The 23240-nt window shown below is 39.9% G+C and overlaps 1 protein-coding gene across 1 annotated transcript in view; it reads left to right on the top strand.

The window, feature by feature from the left end:
* Positions 1–857: 857 nt before the first annotated feature.
* NEK7 (NIMA related kinase 7) overlaps positions 858–23240 on the top strand; it is a 149432-nt gene continuing 127049 nt past the window's right edge. The window contains exon 1 of the mRNA XM_080825279.1: positions 858–1156. The gene's annotated coding sequence lies outside the window, so the exon portion shown is untranslated. The remainder of the gene's footprint in view (positions 1157–23240) is intronic.

Genomic DNA, 23240 nt, shown 5'->3' with positions numbered 1-23240 from the left:
CAACATCTCTTCTTGAGATCTTGACATTTTTTTTCATCTAAAAATAAACTTTCCAAATCTTAATTCCATAGTTGTAACTTCTTAAGTCTTTGAGCTATAATCTACTCATTCTTGGGTTGAATCCCTTTGGGGTAGGTAAGTCAAACTAATGAAAGACCTAGGGGCAGTAACAACTACTTAATGAGTACTTATAAGCTAGGTTCTTGTATTTAAGCACCTTGCTTATCTCATTTAAGTCTAACCTTAGTCCCAGAGATCAGTATTATTACCATTCTTGTTTTATAGATAAAGAGACTGATACTTGGGAGAGGTGAAATAACGTGCTGCCAGGTCACAGAGTTAATCACTGCACAAAGATTCGGATGAAGGCGTGGTTGACTCCATACTGCCTCCTAGCTGTCATCTCCAGTAATACGTGTCCAATTATTCAAGTAATAAAGTCTTTTGCAGTTCCTGTACTAGGGGTCTGGGATACCCACCCCGCCCCTCAATGATTCCAATACCAAACAAAGTCGTTCACTTTTCAGAAGTGTCCTAAAAGCCACTGTTCTCTATGCTAGGACTCTTACTTAAATGTAAGGTGTGCTTAGCGCGGGGAAGTTGGCCGAAAGGAGGGGAATGGGGCTCAGGAGGCAGATCGACGCACCCTACCCCTCCCTGGGTCTGACAACAGGGATCCGCAGGACGGAGGGGCCCCTCAGAGCAGATTCGGCTCCATCGGGGAGGTGACGGGGCTCCCCGCGTTCGCACAGCGCCGTGCGGAGCCCCACGCGCAGCCCTGGCGCGCAGTCGGCGGGACCGGCGGCGCGGGGCTCCCGGCGCGGGGAGGGGCCGGCGCCCGCCCCGCCCCTCTCCTCGGGGATGCCGGGATGTTTACACTCCTGACAGCGGCGGCCGGGGGAGGAGGAGCGGGAGTCGCGGGAGGATGGGCCGCCGCTAGGCTCGCACTCGGGACGCGCCTCGCCGTGCGCAGGGTAGGGGCCCGCGCCTGCAGCGAGCGTCCGCGGGGGCGGCGCGGCGGGAGGTGGCGATCAGCTCCCGGCCTCGCAGCCACAGCCCCCGGCCCAGCGGGCCTCTCCGCGGCGCCGCCTGGCCGAGCCGCCCTCCCGCCCCGGGTCCCTCGCGGGCAGGAGATCGGAAAACTCCCAACTTCCTGGTGAGTGGCTGCCGCGGCTCGGGCGCCGGGGTTGGGCCGCCCCGGCCGGGTGGGGCAGCCTGCGGGAGCCGAGCGGGGAAGGGGAGGCCGGGAGGGCGCGGGGCGGCCTCCAGGATCCCCACGCCGGGGGAGGTGGGGCGGGGCGCGCCGCCCTCGAGCTGGGTGGGGGTTTCGGTCCGGTTCGTTGGCCGTGGCGGGAGCGGGCGGCAGGAACTTAGTGCCTGGCACTGGCTTTGGCGGCCGGAGGCCGCCGTGGGCGCCGCGGTAACTAAGAAACTCCGCGGCCACCGCGGCGGCGGCAACAGGTCTTTGGTTTCAGGACCCGAGGAACTTAGGCGAAGTCCCGCCTCCCACCCCCCGGCTGCTGCTCATTGGCGCCGTCGGTTATTTATCCGTCGCGGATTGGTCAGGTCCAGCTGTCAGGATTCGGCAGCAGCCAGACTTGAGAGGAGTGAAGTTCACGGAGAGAGTGGGTGGTGGGAGCCGTGCAGCGAAGGGAGAAGCTGAAGTGGCTGGAGAAGTACAGGGAGGACGGCCTAACCTGTTGGAGAATGGGCTTTCTCGGGGTCCTGTCGGGATCAGCAAATGTGAGAGAGATTGCAAGGCAATAGAGATGGTGATGTGATGGTGGCCGTGGAAAGTAATTACTTTGAGAATTGAGGCCAAAGTCAGAGGGACGAAGGGGACCCCACAAAAGAAAAACGAGAAGACCACATTGTCTTAGGACAGTGTCAGGAAGCAACACAGCAACCTAGAGGATGGTACAGTAAGATCTAAAGAACTCTTGTTGCCTCTTTCCTGTATACCGCAGACCTTGGGAGATGATGTGTCAAACACAGATCGTGCTCTCTCGTAGCTGTAGTCCTTATTAGGGGTAAATACTAAAAATATACTTACTTTACAGTAGGTTCTCGCTCATCCTCGAGCAGTTCTGGTGATGGAACTGAAAGTCTGAAAACATCACAAAAACGAAATGATTTTCCTCAACCACTGATCATAAGGACGCTGTTGAAAAAACTCGAATGCGCGTAATTCGTAGAGCGTTGTGTGCCCACCATGACTAGAACCATTGTTTCTAATCCTTACTCCGAAGAGTTTGTAGTTTCCAGAAGTATGCACACGCCGTGTAGGCAAGAGCAGTGTGTCTTGTCAGGATGCTTTACAGGATAAGTACAGCATGCACGTGTGATAAGTCTGTACTGGGGCTTGAGCTGCTGCGGGTGTGGTCGAAGAGTGGCACAGTATTAGGGACAACCGGACAAAACACTGAAAACGGTGGACAGTTCAACAAGAGATTCAGTTAACTCTGTCATACCTTGTGGCAAGTCTTACTGCGTGGACACCAAGTATTCTTGGTTTTAGTACTTGGCGAAGGCCAGTGCACTTAAAACAGTGAAGAGAAGACTTAAGCAATCATCTCGTTGCCAGAGGAAGGAATCCTCTGCTACCCTCGGGAGATCCAGTCCACAGCTTGCTTCACTCCTAAAACCGCAGCATCTTTCTGTTTGGTCCTAGACTGGGAGCTTGCTGGGGGTGGGGAAGAGATGTTGGAGCTTTGAAAAATTGCCGCGTGGAGGAGTCAAACGGACAGAGACTGGATGGGGACTTTGAGAAGAGGGCCCGCAAAATGGAAAGGAGAAGGAACCCCTAGTGGACGCTGGCCGCTTTTTCTGGGGTGGGGAATCCAGGGACCCTCGGAGAGGAGCGGGCCTGAGATTCTGCTCTCAGCCGGGAGGCCCCGCCCTCTGCAGCACTGACGGCCTCCGCAGCCAATGAGCGGCGAGGACACTGCCGTTCCCTGCTCGGGAGGGCGGGTACTTCCTACCTCGGCCCTGGGCTCGGAGGAGGGAGAGAAAGTTCTCTTCCAGGGATGTCTGCTGGTTGAGGGACTCTAGTGTGAGGGATGGGAAATAAAAGCGTAAAAATAAAGGTGTGGAGGTTCCAGTTTCTTCTGACTCCTCGTGCACGTCTCGTTTCATAAATGAGCTACATCTTGAACTCACTTCTGCATCTGAAGCTTTATAGTTGATAAGAAGCGAGGGTGGCCCTCAAATTAAATGTCCAGATGGACTGATGGAGTTTTACTCCGAAATTATCTGTAAATGAAAACCAAGAAATGTCAGAATCTAAATTGTGAAGCTTTTCCACAATACTTGGGAGTCTTGCCACGGTTAAAAATCTTGATCAATTTAAAAAGTAAAGAGCGTAACTTGAGTGCAGATTTATTCTATACTTGAAACTATTTCGGTTTATTTATGAAGATCATACCTGTAGCACCTTCCAGGCCCTTTCCCACTTACACATTTCTTGGCTGGACAATTTCAAGAGCTCTTTTCCAGCCCAATAAAACAGCACTTACTCCAAGAATGAGGAAAGCACATCTGGTATGATGGCAACATACTGGTGGCGGAGGGGAGATTTAAGGCCAGTATAATAACATATCCAAATCATAAAAATCAAAATTGTCGTTTTAAATGACCAGAAGTGCAGTTTTAGTTTGTGTAAGTATTTAACCTCATACTTCCCTCCCCTTTGTCTTCCTGGTGGTTACAATTGACAGTTTTGGGCTCTAATTTATCACCGTAATTTAGGTATTCTTTTTTTTCTCATCTATTGTGCCTTTACTAAAATGTAGATTTCTTTTTTTCACTTAAAGATGTGGTCTGAGATATCATTAGAGAGTTTACTGAGTTTCTAGAACCAAATTGTCTCATGTTTTAAAATGTATCTTTGCAATGTTACAAATGTAGCCACCATTGGGGAATCTGGACAGGAGAGAATAGTGATTACTTAAATATATTTTGGAAAAGAAGTTGCTTAATTAGATAATAAGTTGCAAAATTCCTTTCAGGTTTTGTTTCCTTTGATCTTTTTTTTTTAAATAGGTTTTGGTATTTAAAAAATTTGCAATGTAGCTGCAGTTGCACAAAGCTGCACTTTGTCCAAATTCCTGGTTTCCTTCAATTAAAATATTTGTCCCTTCAGATATTTGCTCTAGTTAGTACAGTATGCATAAAACATGGCCGTATACTTAGTATAATACTTGAGGGTGTCTTGGAAATGACACATATAGTTATTGTTTGCTCTGAATTGCTTTATCAACAATTTATTGACAGTTCCATAAATATATAGCTAGATGTTTTAAGAAGTGTTTCCTCATACTTTTGACTGTTTTAGTTTACTTCCTCCTCCCCTCATTTTTGAAGGGAATATTGGTGAGTAACATTTAGTTATATGATTGTAATGAAATATATTTATTTGTAGGATATAATGGCCACTTAGAATATTTAAATATATGTAAAATTAATGTAGAATGATTCACTTTTAGATTTATAAAACTTCTAAACTGCTATGCCTCTTCTGGTGACTAATAGTTTGATTATCTCTGTATGATACATTATAGATCTATATAAAATATTTTTTTTCATTCTGATGAAAACACTGAATGAACCTATTTCATGGTTTTTAGTGAGCGGTGGGAATGAGAAGGGCAGATGATCATGAAGCATTTCTTAATTTTCTTGTGCAGGAAAGCTTTTTTAAACTTTTGTCAAAATAACTGCTCTGCCATACTGTTTATATAATGTGCTTACAATAAGCTGTTTTGTATTAGCTATCCAAGGTGTTAATCAAAACAGTGTATAAATGAATGACTTATTTAATTGGCCTGTAAAAATTTAGAAATACATGTTTTCTGTTACTTCATGGAAGTAGACTTTTCTATAAACCTTGCCATTGGTCTTCTGTTGATAATCAGTATAAGTAATTAAAGGTAACTTTTTCACTCCACGTTGCTTTTGTATAGAATAGGAGTTTGTAAACTTTCTAAAGGGCCAGCTAGTAAATAATTCTGGCTTTGTGAGCCATGTGGTCTTTATAGTCATGGCCAGTACCTGAACAGTTGGTCATGGCTGTGTTCCAATAAGGCTTTATTTATATAAACAGGTTGGAGGCCTACCCCAGCTCTAGAAGGTAATACCAAAGATCTAAATATGATTTTGGGCCATTGATGCTTGACGTGATGTGGATTTTCCACAGGAGTATTTATAGCCTTTTTTGTTTCTTGAATTCAAAACCCTGAGATCAAGACCTGTGCTGAGATCAAGAGTTGGAGGCTTAACCAGCCAAGGAATCTGGTACCTGTGGCCTTTTTTGGTTTTAGACATTTTTGACAATCTCTTGATCTTTCCCAATCCCCTGAGAATAATGCCCGCTTATTCATACCCCAATTTTGTGTTTCATCTCAGAACTTTGTAAGTATGTGAACCTCTTTTGGATTTATCTACCTTTTCAGGGTTTTCTACCATTCTTTGCTCCTTAGGGATCCCACACCCATCCTGTGACATTGAATGAATATGTAACTATCCAGCTTCTTCCTTACTAAACCAAGATGAAATCTGATGTCATATATTTAATCTTTGCTTGATTGACAGATAACACTGTATAAATGTATTTTGTGTGTTTCTTTAACTCATAGTTTTCATTTTAAACCTATTGGAATCACCACCTTTGTTGCTTTTAGAAGGAGTTTCTGGCATAAGCGAGAGGATAGGCAGACTTTTTTTTTTTTATGAAAAAATTGACTTAGTCTTTTATAAAAGACTTTTCCCCCCAGTTTAAAAAAAGAAATACTGGAAAGGGCCTGTTTGTGAGAGGGCCAGCAGTCAGGGTGTGTGTAGCCTGGGGATGTGTGGGTACCTCCTCCCTTTGTTTGAAGAATTGGCTGTAGGCTGACCTGGGTGCAGCTACTGAGAAGCCTGAGAATGGAATGGAAAATGCAGCGGCTTTGACATCACTCGGTCGAGTTTCCTAGCCCTAGCCAGGAGTGGGTTCTGGGTGTGCCAGAATTTTCCTTTCTCAGCGGTCAGGTAGCGCCTAGGGCATTCATAGCTACCAGGCTAGTTGCCACCAGCTACAGGGAGCCTCTTTATCAGACCCTGTGCACAAGTATCATTTTCTGTTTTTACCATGAAAAACACTAAGCCCAGGTTTGTCTCCTTAGTTGAGTTACTTGATTTGTTGGGACTATAGTTTTCTCAACTCAGGTAAGATTGCTTTGAGGAATAAATGAAAACATCTTTGTAAAAATAGGATAGTAGGCTCTAAGTGTTAGTTTCATTTCGCCTCTTTCTGTTTTTAGACGTTCGGCAGTAGGAAACGCATCTGCTGTTCTCAGTTTTTCTGGTGGCAGGTGCCGTTGCCCAGCCTGCGCCCAGCTTCCCATTCTGCCTGGGCTCAGCTTTATCTCATCAGGCTCCTACCTAGCTCTCCTGCCATCTCTACCTTCTTTACTTGAATTCTTTTTCCTCTTTACCTTGTGATTTCCATATTCATAATTAAGTGGTTCCCGTGTTTGAGTTCATGTTTTTATGTTTTTTGGGGTATGGGAAGAAGGCAATTCTTGGTTCCTCACGGAGGAAAAAGCACATGAGGTTTGGTGGGGGGCTCACATTTTGGACAGTAAAAAATGGGAGTTGCAAAAAAGATCCTTAAGTACTGATTAAAAATGGCAAAACTAAGAATATTCTTTCTAGTAGTCTTATAATTTGGCTTTTTAAAAAATCTTTAGAATGTTTTCCTCATATTCTCATATTTACCTGGCAGATTAATGTAATTTTTGTTGTGGTTTTAACCATAACAAAGTCACATATCCTCTATTACATTATGATTGGGAAAATTGCGTAGATGTGTTTAGAAAAGTTATCATACTTCTAAAAGGTAAGGAATTGCAAATCTTCCATTGCCTTTTATATCTAACAGGGGGACCATATAGTAAAATAATTCGATATGATTATATACTGTCAAAAAGACACCCAGAACTGGAAAGTAGGTCATTTTTTTAGGCAAATGGCATGGCCTTATCCAAACAATTTATTTCCAGGCATGGTTTGTTATTTAACAAATACAAGTAAATTGAAAGATAGACAGGAAGAATGCTTATTGATGGCTTGAATTTAAGGGAAAAAAACTGATGTTTATTCTCAGTTTCTTATGGCGGCCTACAAATTAACTTCTTTTGTTTATAGGCCTTGGTGTTAGAACACAGTAAGAATAGTGTAGTGGCAGGGAACGTATTCAGTAAAAACTGGTGTTTTTAAACATCTTCAACATATATCTAAAGTAAAGTTTTAATATAGTTTATACATTTGATAAGTATTTTTGTTGTCGAATGGCATATCGTTTTCAACTCTGCTTTATCATTTTATGACCTTGAGTGTTTAAAATACGAGCTGCTGATAAAGAGTTGTATTTTATTAAACAGTTCTCTTGTTCCATAATCATTCTCTTTGTTTTTATAAAGGAACTTACTGCATTGTATTTAATAGTATTTGATGGTTGTGGGGCATGGGGTACTTTGCTTCAGCAAAGTTTCCCAATGCAAGGCCATCAAGGGAGTTGCTGCCTCATCCTTGATCCTAAATCTGTCAGTGTGCGAGTACACAGTCTCTGTCCTGATGAAGACACAGCCACAATAAGGAAGATGCTGCTGTTTTGGCATCTCTAGAACCATACTCTGCCTGCCGTGGACCAGGAAATGGATGTTGTGGGCACTGGCTCTTTTTTTTTTTTTTAATGTTTTATTTCTTTTCAGTGTAACAGTATTTATTGTTTTTTCACCACACCCAGTGCTCCATGCAATCCGTGCCCTCCTTAGTACCCACCACCTGGTTCCCCCAACCTCCCACCCCGGCACTGGCTCTTAACACCTGTATTAGTTTCCTAGGGCTGCCCCAACAAAGTACCACAAACTGAATGGCGTAATGCAACATAATTTTATTCTTTCATAGTTCCAAAGGCCAGAAATTAGAAATCAAGGTGTCCACACAACCATGCTGCCTCTGAAGGCTCCAGGGAGAATGTATTGCATGCCCTTCCATGCTCTCTCTTAGCTTCCGGTGTTGGTAGCATTCCTTGGTGTTCCTTGGCTTTAGACATTTATCACTTCCGTCTCTGCTTCTGTCACATGGCGTTCTTCCTATGTGTCTCTGTCTGTGTCTCTCCTCCTCTTTTAAGGACAGCAGTCACTCTTGCACTTAAAGTTTAACAAGCTAAATCGATACTTTTTTTCCCAGATTCTTCAGCATACAGATTATAGTTTTCTGATCTTTTTGTTCTGAGCAGAGTGTTTTGGGATTGTGCAGAAATTATACCCAAGAGATAAAGGTGCCCAGGTTATCCTGTACATATGTAATCTGCAGTTAGTACTCTTTTTTTAAAAGATTTTATTTCTTTATTTTAGAGAGAGAGTGTGCGTGTGCACATGAGTGGGGGGAGGGGCAGAGGGAAAAGGAGAGACTCTCAAGTAGACTCCCCGCTGAATGCAGAGCCTGATGTGGGGCTGGATGCAGGGCTCCATCTCATAACCCTGAGATCATGACCTGAGTCAAAATCAAGAGTCGGCAGCTCAACCAGCTGAACCCCGCAGGCGCCCCTGCAGTTGGTAGTCTGTTGCTACCACAAAACAGCTGTTCCAAACTCAAGTTTTCCATTTACCATTATCATCTTATAGTTTCCTTTAGGAGACCTAAGTGTATGATTCACTAAATCAGTTATTTTCAGAACTGAAAGGAAACTTACAAATTATCTAAACTGACCTTTTCATTTATTGTGAGAATAAACGAAAACCCAAGGATGTAAACTTGCTAACCCACACTCTGCTAGATTCCATAACAGTCAATATTGCCTTGTGTTACCTTTGTAATGTTTTTGATAGTAGGCACAGTGATTTCTTTTTTCCCCCACTTCTGAATTAGCAGAATCTTGCTCTGTTCATGGTACTTGCTTCATAGAGACTTGCTGGTAGAGTGATGACAGTGTATCTCCGATTGCCTACATCAGGGCCTTGATTTAAGTTGCAAGTGTTTGAGTACCTGACTGCACAGGGGTGAAGTATTTCTTTTCCTTCTAAAATGAGGAACAGTACGGTGTGTTGCTGTAGCCTCACTATTTAATAGGATCCAAGTGGGACAAGAAATTTACCATTATGGAGGCCGGTCCCAGGAAGGAGCGTTTAGTTAGAGGCAGTTCATAGCATACTAACGACTAGAAAGTTCATGAGTAGTTGTATGGTCAATATTTCATAAGTACATACTTCATTATATTAGACACCCTGACTCATAAGAGCCAGCCTTCATGTTGCTTGTCATTTTGATATATTGAAAATAACTTAGGTGCCCCCACTGCTTCTTGTATATATGCCTGAAATGTTCTGCAGTGCCACTGACCAGTTTCTCCCTCTAATATCTTCTCTTCTTGCTGTGATTCAGAGATCATGATTGGCTCTGTCTCCTTTACTTCTGTAGCCATAACCATCTCTTAGAAGTTGGTTCTTAATTTGTTTATGATATATGTTCCCTGTTTCAGTGAAAATTCTGCTTTACAAAGCAGAATGATTAGAGATTAATCAAATGAATCCTAAAGGATTTATTCATGATTCCTTGGAAGAGTTATATCTGTTTATACATTGAAGATGATTTACAAAATTTGTACAGTTGTTCAAGAGTATATGGGTGACTTTTTTGCTACCACCAAGATAAGTTGTATTTTCAAAGGATTTGTCCTATTACTGCGCTGCTCAAAATGCAAAATGTGGTCCTCAGAATGTCTGTGTCAGAGATTCTGATTTATTAAGTATGAACATTGGCATTTAAAAACAAATACCCCGGGGGCGCCTGGCTAGATAGTCCGTAGACCATGTGACCCTTGCTCTCAGGGTTGTCAGTTTGAGACCCATGTTGGGTGTAGAGATTGCTTTAAAATAAAATCTTTAAAAAAATAAAATGTAAACAACTGAGATGATTTTTGGAAAGCCACTGGTCTGTGATGGGAACCCACATTGAAATAAGTACTGCAGGTGATTCTAATGCAGGTGTTCCTCAGGACACACTAAGAAATGCCACGTGGTCTTTTAAAAAAATATTTTTTAATTAAAAAAATATTGAGGAGGGCATGTGTTGGGATGAGCACTGGGTGTTATATGCAACTAATGAATCATTGAATACTCCAGCAAAAACTTATGATGTACTATATGCTGGTTAACTGAACATAATAAAAAAATACTTATTTGTAATGAGAGCCCATTCGTACTGTTAACATTTCTGGCCTGGGGTGTGCAGCCCTTTGGAGCAGTTTATATCTAATAATTACTCTTCTAGCATGTGTAACCTGTGTCTCAGCTCAAACAGGGGATGGGTGTCATTGAAATGATGGTTATAAATCAATGAAAATCACTTAGATAAAGTATGAATATTTTATAAACAACAATTGAAGTAATAACAAATGAGAAAATTCCACTTCAAACAAGTAAAAGAAAATAATACCATGTAAGTATTAGTTTTTGTTCTGTCCCAACAAATGGTCCCTTGTTAATGTACTGCTTATAGTGCATGCTGTTCTCACCATTTTTGGCATTTCTACAGTATTTCTCTCAGCTAGGTGTGAAAGCTTACCACTTCCTTACCTCTGAGATGGTTTGCTTTTTGCTTAAGGCTAAAAGCCCTTTGCCTGCACCTAGAGAGTTTGCCTCTAGTCACCATTACCTTGCTTCTACCTGTAGTTCTCAAATTTGTTTCTGGGCTTGGCTGCACCAAGCTTTTATGTCTTGCGTATCTGGCCATGTTGGAAAGTATTCAAGAACATCGTGATGAGTAACCTGTTCCTTTTTCCATGACTGTCTTATTTCCACTGATAACAAGTGTCTGGTACTTGAGTGGCTTCTAACTTCCCTCCTTGTCGTTAGATACAGATCTCTGCATGCAAGTTATGTTCTTTATTCAAGAAAGCCTCCTTGGTCATTCATTCGTTCTTTTAAGTTCATTCATTCATTCAAATGCTTGGTCATTTAAAAATTACTTTCTAGGGCGCCTGGGTGGCTCAGTGGGTTAGGTAGGGCCTCTGCCTTCGGCTCAGGTCGTGATCTCAGGGTCCTGGGATCGAGTCCCGCATCGGGCTCTCTGCTCAGCAGGGAGCCTGCTTCCTCCTCTCTCTCTGTCTGCCTCTGCCTACTCGTGATCTTTCTCTGTCAAATAAATAAATAAAATCTTTAAAAAAAATAAATAAAATAAAAAATAAAAATTACTTTCTATTTGTGTTTTTTAACATGTTTTTCTTAATTTGGAGTTCATCAAATCAGTCTAGACCTTTGTCGTTTTTGACCTCATTTCTACCCCCATCTTTTTTCATATAATAAGAAGAGGCAGCTTGATAAAGAAGGTATTGAAGTCCTGGATTAAGTTCAGTTCATTTTTATATCTTTTCAAATGCCAAGCACAGAGTCCAGCTCTTAGTGTGAACTAAATTAATATTTATAGAACTCAGTTTAGGAGTTGAGTGTCTAGCCTAGGAGAGAGCATTGGTAATGTGATGAATGGTTCAGATAATAAAATGGAGCCTGGACTGTAATGATGCCATGAGGATGTTGACATAGTGTATATTGGGACCCTTGTCCCAGTGTGTGGTTCCCTGATAAGGTAGTGCTACTACCATTCCTAGGCCTTTTTTGTTGATGTGTTGTGTTGTCATCTTTTGAATGTCAGTGTTTCCACAGTAAGACATGAATGCCCATTTTTCTTTTTTTTTTGGTGAACATTGTGGGAGTATTTGCATATGTTTTTCAGAAGATGATCCAGTGGGCTGGACAGGGTTTAATGTTAAGCTTAGTTTCACAATGAGGTGAGGTTTCTCTGAAGTTGGAAGATTTACATGCCTGCAAACTGAGGGACAGACCATTTGATCTCTGGGGATCTCCAGCAGTTGTAAGATGAATGGTTTTGTGATTCTGTTCACTTTATTTGTTCGTTAATGATCTCCCTATTTTCCTACTGGGTTGCACCAATTCATGGGTTGAAGAAGGAGAAATTTGGGGGTTGTTGATAGGTAGCTGGGAGTGAGTAGTGGAAAAAAAAATCTAAAAAAAGATCTAGCTTTATGCTTTTGAAAATATTTCGGTTTTTATTAATCACGGATTATGGGAGCACAGGAATGACCAAACGCTGCATCCTATTGCCTGGCTCAACTATCTTTTTTTTTTTTTTTTTTTTTTTAATTTTTTATTTATTTTCAGCGTAACAGTATTCATTGTTTTTTCACCACACCCAGTGCTCCATGCAATCTGTGCCCTCCCTAATACCCACCACCTGGTTCCCCCACCCTCCCACCCCGCCCCTTCAAAACCCTCAGGTTGTTTTTCAGAGTCCATAGTCTCTCATGGCTCTACATTAGAACCTCTGCTTTCAGCCTGACCCTGACCTATCTTTCTAGATTCACTTCTTTATACTCTTCTATATTTTAGTTATGTTTGACCTTTTTTTTTTTTTTTTAGTTAAATTTTATACCCTTTCTGGCTTCACTACTTTATCTTTATGCATTTCTCACTCCGTTTAATGCCTATTTTCTGTGCTTTAGCTATTCAATCTCGCTATATTAATATAATCTTCATCCTTTAAGGCTTTTCCCTAGTGTAGCAAATATAAAGACATCCTTCTGCTTCTTTGGGCCTTTAGTACCTATTGACTCTCCCTGTAGTTACTTGTCTTAGCTTCCTTCCTGGAATATAAGCTTCTGGAAGGTGTGAATCATGTGCTGTACATATTTGTGTTTCCTGCAGGGCCTGGGACCATCTTTGCCAGAACTAGCCATTCAGGGGATGACAGGTGATTTCCTCCCAGTGATGATATGGGGCAGAAGGTCTGGGCAGATCCTAGAGTGAAAGAATGTCCAGAACAATTGAGCAGTTGGTTTCAGGGAAGTCTGTGATGACGGCCAGCTGCATGTCTCTGCAGGGCCCATGGGGCAGAGTATGAGGAACATCTTACCGTGTGATATAGAGAAAGATTGATCAGTAAGTGGTAAGTGTCGGGATATTCAGAGATCTAGTTTGAGAGTTGGGGTTTGGTATCCAGATTTTGAATTTACGTTCTGGAAGATCTCAGGATAGGATGACATGGGAACCAGGACTAGGAAAAATGGGTAGACATGAAGTTGGTAGAAATGAGAAGAGGTATGGAGTCAAGACGGGTAAGTTTAGCAGGTAGGTACAAGTTAGAGACCGGGGCAACAGGGAACAAATTGAAATTAGGACACGAGGTTAAAAGAGGACCAACAGTCAGATTAAATTGATTTGAGGCTGATTTATTAAACCATATATTACATATCCTTACAGCTCTCTTCCTTAGAGGCAAGCCCATTCCTAGTTCACGTTCAGAGGCCAGGCGACATCTCTCTGCCAAAAAAAATGCTGACCATGTTGTGTTCACCAAATGAATCCCGTTTTAATGTTCTGACAGTCCCCTCATGAGGAAAACATTGAACTGAGTTAAATAAAGAAGTAACTAGGTGACTACTGGAAATAAGTCCCCTCTTAAGAATAACTACTAATTGGGAATTGATGAGGGTTATCCTTTGATTTGTGGCCAACAAATGCTGATCTAGAGAAAAAGGTGGTTCCACTTCAAATAGATATTTTATTTAGTATCTTTTCATTGCTGGAAGTTTAAAAGAACAATCACAATGTCAATAATTATTTTAAAAACATTTAAGTTACTTACAAAAGGCCTGTGTCAGGTGGACCAAAGATACAGTGTATATTCATGAATTAATGGAGAAGCACATAGTAAATGAATCTAGAAAAGATACCCAGATATTGCATTATGGAAGGCCCCACATACAATACTAAGAAGATTGGCCCCCTTCCTCTCCTTTAATATGATTGTAAAGAGTTTTTTGTACCTTTATGTTTTCAAATTTTGATTGTAATAGCAATGAAAGCTATAGTGCTTTGATATCTTTTTACTGGTTTTTAGGTGATCCTGTATCAGGAACTAGTGTCAGAATTGAATCAAGATTATTATAAAGGCAGCTATGAGGTAGATTTGTTTAAAAATGTGTTAAGAAAATGTGTTAAGGGATATATGAAAAAATTAAGTTTAGACTAGAAAGTCCAGGCTTTGGTGATAGTATAGTACACTTTAAGTTTACCAAGAAAAAGTGTTATTTTGTTTTTTATAAACAGAGCCTACTGTAGTTTCTGCTTTCTTTTTTCCCCCTTTTGAAATTTAGTATTGGGTTAGATTTATTTATGTATTTATGTCCTTATTCAATCTGTGTATGCTTTTTTTAAAGTTTATTTTAATTTTTTTGAAGAACCACCCTCAATACCTTCTACCCACTTAAGGTTTTTGTTGTTGTTGTTGTTTTGTTTTGTTTATTGTTTTTTGTTTTTTCCTTGCTTAACATCCTTCACTTAATATCTTTGGAATAATTTCTAATCCCTTCGTCTCTTAAAAATATGATTTGGGCCGTTGGCTCTTGGTGTCTGTTGCGTCAGATGCTCCTGTCTTACTGTGTCACTTGTGGTTCCTTCCTTGCTCCCTGCTTTTAGTCAGGAATGTCCTGCCTCTTTTCTGCCCGGTTAGCTCCCACGCATTCTTGAGAACTCACTTCCCATGTCTACTTTGCAAAGCCTTGCTGACCTGACGGCCTGCTTAGGCACCTCTCTTGCCAGTTCTCGTAGCAGTTCCCTGGGATGGTGTCTGTCAGAATACTTGCTTCCTTATGCTCTAAAAGTCCTTTCTTCTGTCTCTCCTGGGAATAACTTGAGGGATCCAAACTGCCTGAATCCTTTTTGTATTCCCAGTAGCTGTAATAGATGAGTCGGTTGTGCTCAAAAGTGGACCCAGTGAATGGGTTGGAGTAGGTAAGAGAGAGGAGGAGTCTAGGAGGGCCCACAGTTTGGGGAGGGGGCCTGAAGTTCTAGCACCTTTTTCTCCCTACCTCACTCACCCCCACCTTTGAGTAACTGTGGCTTTTACTGAGAAAGGTTGAAATAAAGCAATTAGCAACTTCACTTAGGACATTTTATTTATGCCGTGGTATTTGTTGCCTCATTGAGGGTACTGCTTTATATAGATGGCTCTCACTAAGTGTGGAAAGGTATAGTCTTCCATTTTTATTGGCATATTTTCTAATTCCTTTGCAATTTTGACTTTCTTTATAATCTTTTATAAGCAGTAAGTAGTATGATCAAACTTTTCCCGGTATGGTTTTAGAAGCCTTCTCATGTATTCTACAAAATGTGTTTGCAGCTGGCCTTTGCATGTCATTTTAGTGTTAAGATAACCATATAGGTCCTCCCATGCAGAGTACCTACAAATCAAATGGCTATCAAATGGTGTATACATTTCTTCTTGTTGGCTAAAGAAAGTGAGAGTTGTAGTACTCTAAGATACAAGGGAATACATTTTGCTTTAGTCATAGATAAAGTTGTCATAGTGCCTAATGCTGATGAAGAACAAAAAAGAAATCTTAACTGGATAAGCTTAAAATTCAGGGTCCTGTTGTTTAAGCAGAGAGTAGAGAATAACGTGTTCAGTTCTCATTGACGCTACATTCATCAAAACTAACCAAGTGTGGTGGGAGGAGGAGGCCTCTCATGTTGAGTTTGGGCTGTTTGTGGGATATACAAGTGACCCTATCTGGGCAATTGGTTATATGGAGCTCGAGCTCAACAGTGACGTCTTGCCTGGTGTAGAACTCTGGTGTCATCAGTATAGAGGGGCAATGGGTTATGTGGGGTAGCACGGAAGTCTGTTTAGAGAAGGTGTGTCAGAAGTCCTGTTCATCCTTGCTCACTTAAAAGAAGATAAATAAATACTCAACAAAATACTGAGAGAAGCTATAAGTTAACTCATGTGTTGCTGTCTGACTTTAAGTATATACTATGTAAGGTAAGGTGTTTTCTTGTGAAAACCCAAATAATGCCATTTGCATCTTTTTTTTTGCCATTTGCATCCTTAATAAAACTGTGCTTTTAAAGCTTCTTACTCTTTGCTGTCTTTCTGAGATTTTATGATTCTTTGGTTAGAGGATTGGATTTTCATAGATTCAGAAGGTTTCTGAAAATAAAATTTAGATATCAATTATGTATAACTATTTTAGTGTTTGTAAGTCTATAATCACTATTAACCTGATTTTTAATTTTTTTGTGAGTTATTTATATTTAAAGTCTGTCATATAAAATCCCACATAGCTTCTGATGAACAAACATTGTGTTTGTTATTCCTGTTGCTAATTTAAAATAACAATCCTGGGGCGTCTGGATGGCTCAGTAGGTTAAAGGCTCTGCCTTCGGCTCAGGTCATGGTCCCAGGGTCCTGGGATTGAGCCCCACATCGGGCTCTCTGCTCAGCAGGGAACCTGCTTCCTCCTCTCTCTCTGCCTGCCTCTCTGCCTACTTGTGATCTCTGTCTGTCAAATAAATAAATGTAATATCTTAAAAAAAATAAAATAACAATCTTTATTTTTTGGATAATATTTCCTTAAAATCATAGTTTCACATAGTAAGTGTGCCAGAGAAAGTACATTTGTTTGTATATCTGTTTGTGTATGTTAACAGACACACGGACACAGTTTGGCATGATTTCTGGTCTGTGAAAAAGAGCATGAGAGGGATTGCAGGATGGTGCAGGTCAGAATTGAAATAACTTGGCAGAGTTTGGTGAGAAAGTTTGCTTAGCAGCTGTCTTGGTTAATTTTGTATGATCCACTCAAAGACTTTTTCAGTTCTGTGATATCAAGAATAAAATAGCAGCAACTGCATTTAGTTTCTTAGAAGGCCGATTTTATTTTATTTATTTTTTTAAAAAGATTATATTTATTTCTTTGACAGAGAGAGAGCGAGAGAGCGAGTGAGCACAAGCAGGGGTAGCAGCAGGCAAAGGGGGAGAAGGAGAAGCAGGCTCCCCAAGGAGCATGGAGTCCCATGTCCCGTGACCCTGGGATCATGACCTGAGCCAAAGGCAGAGGCTTAACCAACTGAGCCACCCATGTGCCCCATGAGGCCAATTTTAAATTATAAAATACAATCATGGTTTACCTTATAAGTAAATACGTTGAAAAGTATTTTTATTAAAGTCAGGAAAGTTTTGTGTAACCTAGGAGTAAATGACTTTTACATACTTGCTTTTTCTCCTCCTTTCTTAATTTTCTCTTAACTTGCTTTGCGTTGGAAGTCTTTGCACAGTAAAAAAGAGATGAAGAACATCGAGAGATACAGATGTTCTTCTGCTTGCTTTCTTTTTGAGTGGAGAGGAGAGTGGGCAGGAAGAGGGAAAAGGCAGTCTTCCCAGAAGTAAAGTAACACACTAGCTTTGTTTTTTAAACACTGATTATGTCCTACTAACCTCATTATCCATTAGACAGACTCTGTTTTTAATGACCAAGTCAGATCTCAGGAACGTTTTGAGGGTCTGGGTGAGGGTTGAGTGAAAACGTTCACTGGACCTACGTTGGGGTCATTTTTTACTACTTAGTTCTAGGTGTCAGTTTACTTGTTTAGTTTTTAGGACCATCAAAAGAAATAATTGATAAATCTTTTTAAAACTATTATGGTTACTATAAACTGTAGTACATAAAGAAAAGAGGATTTTGGAAATTCAGGGAAAAGTACATAGAACAGTGCCTAGTAGAGTGGGTATGTGAAAAAAGCATGAATAAACAGCAATTAATAAGCTTTTTAAAAATAAGGATAAAATGTACAATCATGTGTTAATTCTGAAAAAAAAATCTATTAAAATTTCCCTTTATTTAAGTGAGAAGTGTTTTTAATTTTTTTCTGATGACTCTTTGGTTAGTGAGTACTTGTTACAGACCAAAGTCTGTTAAAACAAATGACCTTACAATAAATAATTCATAAAAATGGAAGCATTTCCAACTACTGTTATGTATTCCACAGGGTCTTATCAGCTTTGTTATGATAGAATTCACTGCTATGAATTATTTAGTACAAGGAATTCAGTAGGATGTTTTTTATAATCAGGTTGGGAAATGGGTCCAACCTATTTATCATAGCTTTTTATTTGTGTCAGTCTTTTTTGCCTGGATGGTATTGTTCAGTTGCCATGATTTTTCTAGTGTTAACAGCAGAATGGTTAGCTTAGTAATCATATGCTTTTGCCAGTTGTTGCTATGTGAGTAACTGAATGACATGGCAGAAATATAAGGGAAAATTTATTGTATTTGTAACAGACTCTTTTGCCCACAGTAAACTAAACAAATAGAAAGTCTGTGTAAAGCTTTTGGGCCAAAGTTCTTTGAAATGGCTGATAAGGGATCACTTGTCTTTTACCTCCTCTCAGAGAGATTCTTCTGTAAAGATAAACAGAAAAGATAATACTATCTTACATTTGTATACATGTCACTCAACACTTTTGAGGAGCGTTAATATTTTATTCTTCCAACTATTTGTTGGCCATAGAAAGCTCCTATATTTGTTACTCTAAGGTAAGGATTTAGACCTTGCTGTTACCACATGCTATGTGCTTACTACGAACCTCATTCAGAGGGAACTAAACTGAGACTTAGGGAGGATAGCTGGTTTTTAATTATTCAGAAGTAGATGCTCATGTAAATTTGAATTAATTAGGACCTGAATTTTTGATGACTTCTCATTTTCTGAATTTAATTATTCAACAAGTACTTATTAGACCTTAATATGTACTGGAGGTAAAAGGAAGAAGAAATGGATTCTGCCCTTAAGTAGTAGTTGCTATAGTGTCGTTAATGATTAGGACCTCAGATGGACAGATGACTGATTCACTAGAATACATTAAGACAAATATTTCAGAAGGTATTTACAAAGGGCCACTGATTATTATATATTTTTTTAAAGATTTTATTTATTTATTTGACAGAGAGAGAGAGAGATCACAAGTAGGCAGAGAGGCAGACAGAGAGAGAGGGGGAAGCAAACTCCCTGCTGAGCAGGGAGCCTGATGTGGGCCTTGATCCCAGGACTCTGAGACCATGACCTGAGCTGAAGGCAGAGGCTTAACCCACTGAGCCACCCAGGCACCCTGATTATTATATTTTTAAAATATTTTTACAAATTATTAGAGAAAGAGTGCGCACGAGGGAACACAAGTATGTATGGGGTGGGGGAGATAGGCAGAGGGAGAGGGAGAAGCAGACTCCCCGCTAAGCTGGGATCTGAAGCTGGGCTCTGTCCCAGGACCCTGAGACCATGACCTGAGCCAAAGGCAGATGCCTTACCAACTGCACCACCCAGGCAGAGGACCACTGATGATGAAGCAAGGTTGGCCGGGCAGACTGGCTTGGGAAGGGTGCTGTCAGTAAGTTAGCACAACCTCTGTCAGAGGCACATAGGTATGAAATAGCCTAGAATTTGGAGGAAGTATAAGTGGTTATGAGGACTGACTACAGGATTTATAAGAAGGAAAGCACTGGCAAACCAGAAGTAAGGCTAACCAAAGTGTGTTTCATTCATTAAAGGAATATGCCATAACTAGATTTTCATTTTAGATAGATCATTATGGTGAGTGCACAGAGTAGGAATTATATTGCCAACGTCAGGCAAAACAGTTGATAAGTTAATAGTAGTAGCAAGAATTCTGAGGGTTCAGGATAAGCAGAGAGATGTTTGGGAGGTAGAGTGAGTAGAGGACCTAAATGGCATTGAGGTAGTAAGAGGGTCTGGTATGACCTAGGAACTATATGGGATGACTGGGTGGCAATGCCATTCACTAAGAAAGGGAGTAACAGTGTACAATAGGTTGGAGATCTTCCAGATTTTAGACATTTCTGTTTTGGCAATCAGGCAGAAAGAACAAGTAGCATTGGAAATGAGGTTCCGGAGCTCCTGGTGCATAAATCACTAGTATGCAGGAGGCAGGTTATGTGCCAGCTGAAAATGCACTATTATTGATTTAAACAATCAGAGAACGAATCATTAAAGGAAACCTGAGCAAGAGGATCAGCAGAATTGCTTATTGATCATAGAGCGAAAGATGTATTTTGTATAGAAATGAAAAAGGCAGATAAAAGAATATCCTATCATGCCCCTTAGAGTGGTGAATCACATTACTATCTTAATTTATTCCAAGCTGGTACTAGATGAAGTAATAGCAAATACATACACACTTTTTTTTTTTTTTTAAGATTTTATTTATTTATTTGACAGACAGAGATCACAAGTAGGCAGAGAAGCAGGCAGAGAGAGAGGAGGAAGCAGGCTCCCTGCTGAGCAGAGAGCCTGATGCTGGGCTCCATCCCAGGACCCTGGGATCATGACCTGAGCCAAAGGCAGAGGCTTAACCAACTGAGCCACCCAGGCGCCTCTACATACACACTTCTTAACTGTAGCTGACAAAAGTCACCGGAACTGGTATCTTTATCCGAGAAATTGGAAAGGATCAAAGTATTCTCTTTGAACACTTTGAACACAGCAACACAAAATGCAAGAAGTGACAGAACAGTTGCTTCAGAGGTCTGCAGAGAACAAAACAAAGGGTTGTGGCCAAAAAATTGTATACGCAGCTAAATTATGGTTCATGTGTGAGGAAGATGGAAGGGTATTTTTAGATTTTCAAGAGTTCGAGAAAACGTATTGCATGTGTGCTCTTTAAATTTTTTTTTTTTAAATGAGAAAAGTCAAAATTAGGGAAAAGGACATTTTTGTCCAAAGCACTGGGAAATAAGCATTGAAACAAATTAAATGTAGAAACAAGACTAAACAGTTGCTATACAGGATTGGAAATAGTGCGGGGTACCGGAAATAACTCAGAGAGATAGGCTGTGGTTATAAGATTTACAGACTGAGAACTCAGGGATAGAGTATGCGGGACAAGTGTCCTGGTATGATCAGTCCTTGGCCTACCTGCATCAGATTGTGTATCATAAGATAAATTTCATTTTTTCCTTTGATAATCCGCCAAAAAGTGGTGAAAGAAGAGCTATAAAAAAATCTGGGAAGTCACCGTTAGTAAAATTTAAAATAAGAGAAGATATATATTTGTTTTCTAAATAGCTAGACAAGATTAAAGATTATGGCAAGAGATGGGGAAAAAAAAAAAAAAAAAAAACAACCAGCAAGGAAGCAACAAGGTTTAAGAAAGACAAGTATCAGCAAAACAGTTTACATATAGTTTATTAAATTTCCCTTTTAAAAGACTGAATCAGGCTAAAAAAATGATCCTCAACTATGTGCTGTTTTTAAAAGGTATACTTAGCACAAATAAACCTAGAAGAGTTAAAAGTAAAAAAAAGGTGGGTCAAGATTTATTGGGAAAACACCACAGAAAAGACCAGAAGAGTAACAGTACAAATTCCAGAGTAGAATTTAATGAAGAAAAGAACTAAATAAGATAAAAGAGTAGTTTTTTAAATTGACTGAAGATGTACTAACTTAATAGACCAGTAACTATGGAAGAATTAGAGTTACACGGATTGCCTTCATAACAGACTTCTAGGCCTGGCTTTTAAATTTTAATTTTAAATTAAATAAATGGAAATCTTCCTATCCATGCCCTTGAGTTAGGATATTCTTAATACCAAAAATTGTACTGAAGGAAAATGTTTAGATCAACTATTGACTAAGCTATGTTCAACAGATCACTAGAGTTGATCTAGATCTTCATAGAAGTTTTATGGGAGAATTTTGTGGCTGAACTGGTTTGGAAAAATCTGCATAAGGAACTGTTTTGGAGATTCCTAGGGCACTGTAGCGTATTAGGATCTCCAAGAAATTTAGCCCAGGATTTTACAGGTTCCTTTTGTATTTTTCTGGTCATGAATTACCAATGAACAATTTATGGGATTCTGGTGTTTTAAGGAACAGAGTTTGGAAAACACTTAATGAATATTGCTATACAAATCTGTAACAAAATTAAGATTAATGGAATAGTTAAAGAGTCATTCATTAATCATGACCAAGAAATTTTTACCTGAGCATTTGAAGATGGTTTAACAGAAAAGATCTAGTTAGATGATTCAATACCTCATTTGGTTTAGCAAGAAAACCTGTATGATAAACTAAATGAAACAGAAAATCATTTGATATCACTTGATACCTAATCCCCCCTTTTATATAAAAAAGCCTCTTAGATACTTGGGAATATAATTTGGTAGGGAATATAGTCAATATCACAGTTTATTACAATTCCATGAAAGTTTGTCCTTATTACTTCTTACCCGCTCTATCTTAAGCTCTTTGGGTGCGAGGTAAATTGATTTTTATGTATTTTTTGTCACCCATTTTGATATAGAACCTTGCATTTTAAGCATTCTGTAGCTGTTAAATGAAAACATTTAGAAGTATATCCTTATGTAACTTTTAGTTTAAAATGGATTTAAAAATGATGTTTTTCTTCATGTAAAATATTTTTAAAACTGTAAATATTTTTAAAATATTTAAAATAAAACAGTTTTAAAATATTTTTAAAACTGTAAGCTATATACTTTTTTAAGCATAAAGCATGTTTTTCGGAAACTGAAATAGATACTCTTCAGGATGGGCCTTAATGTTTGTTTTATTTATTTATCCAGCAAGCTTTGAATTTTTTTTTTTTTTAAGATTTTTATTTATTTATTCGACAGAGAGAGATCACAAGTAGGCAGAGAGACAGGCAGAGGAGGAGGAGGAAGCAGGCTCCCCGCTGAGCAGAGAGCCCAACTCCGGCCTCAGTCCCAGGACCCTGAGATCATGACCTGCTCCGAAGGCAGAGGCTTAACCCACTGAGTCACCCAGGCGCCCAAGCTTTGAATTCTTAAGGTGGTTTTAAATTTGGTCTAATGGTTAAGTGACAGGAAATTTATATGCATTCTTGAACAGTAAAGGGATATTATAAATACTATTTTAAAAAGGATTATTCTGTTTTTTTATGGCTGAGTAATACTCTGTTATATATCATATAATTGTATATATGTAATAATTATACAACTTATATTCATAAACTCAAGTGTTGCTGTGAACATGGGGGTACAGATACCTTTTCGAGTTAGAGTTGCCATTTCCTTTGGATATATTCCCAGAAGTGCAATTGCCGGATCATATGGTAGTTCTGTTTTTAATTTTTTGAGGCTCCTCCATCCTCCATTTTAATTTTTGAGGATTTTTCCACAGTGGCTGTACCAGTTTACAATCCTACTCGCAGTGCATGGGGATTCCCATTATTACACGTCCCTGCCAGCCTTTGTTATCTCATCTTTTTGATGATGGCCGTCCTAATTGATGATGGCTGTTCTAAGAGGCATGAGGTGATACCTTACTGTGGTTTTAACTTCCATTTGCTAC

This window comes from Martes martes (assembly GCF_963455335.1).
Source record: "Martes martes genome assembly, chromosome: 15".
NCBI lineage: Eukaryota > Metazoa > Chordata > Mammalia > Carnivora > Mustelidae > Martes > Martes martes.
This window is presented reverse-complemented; position numbering and strand designations above follow the sequence as displayed.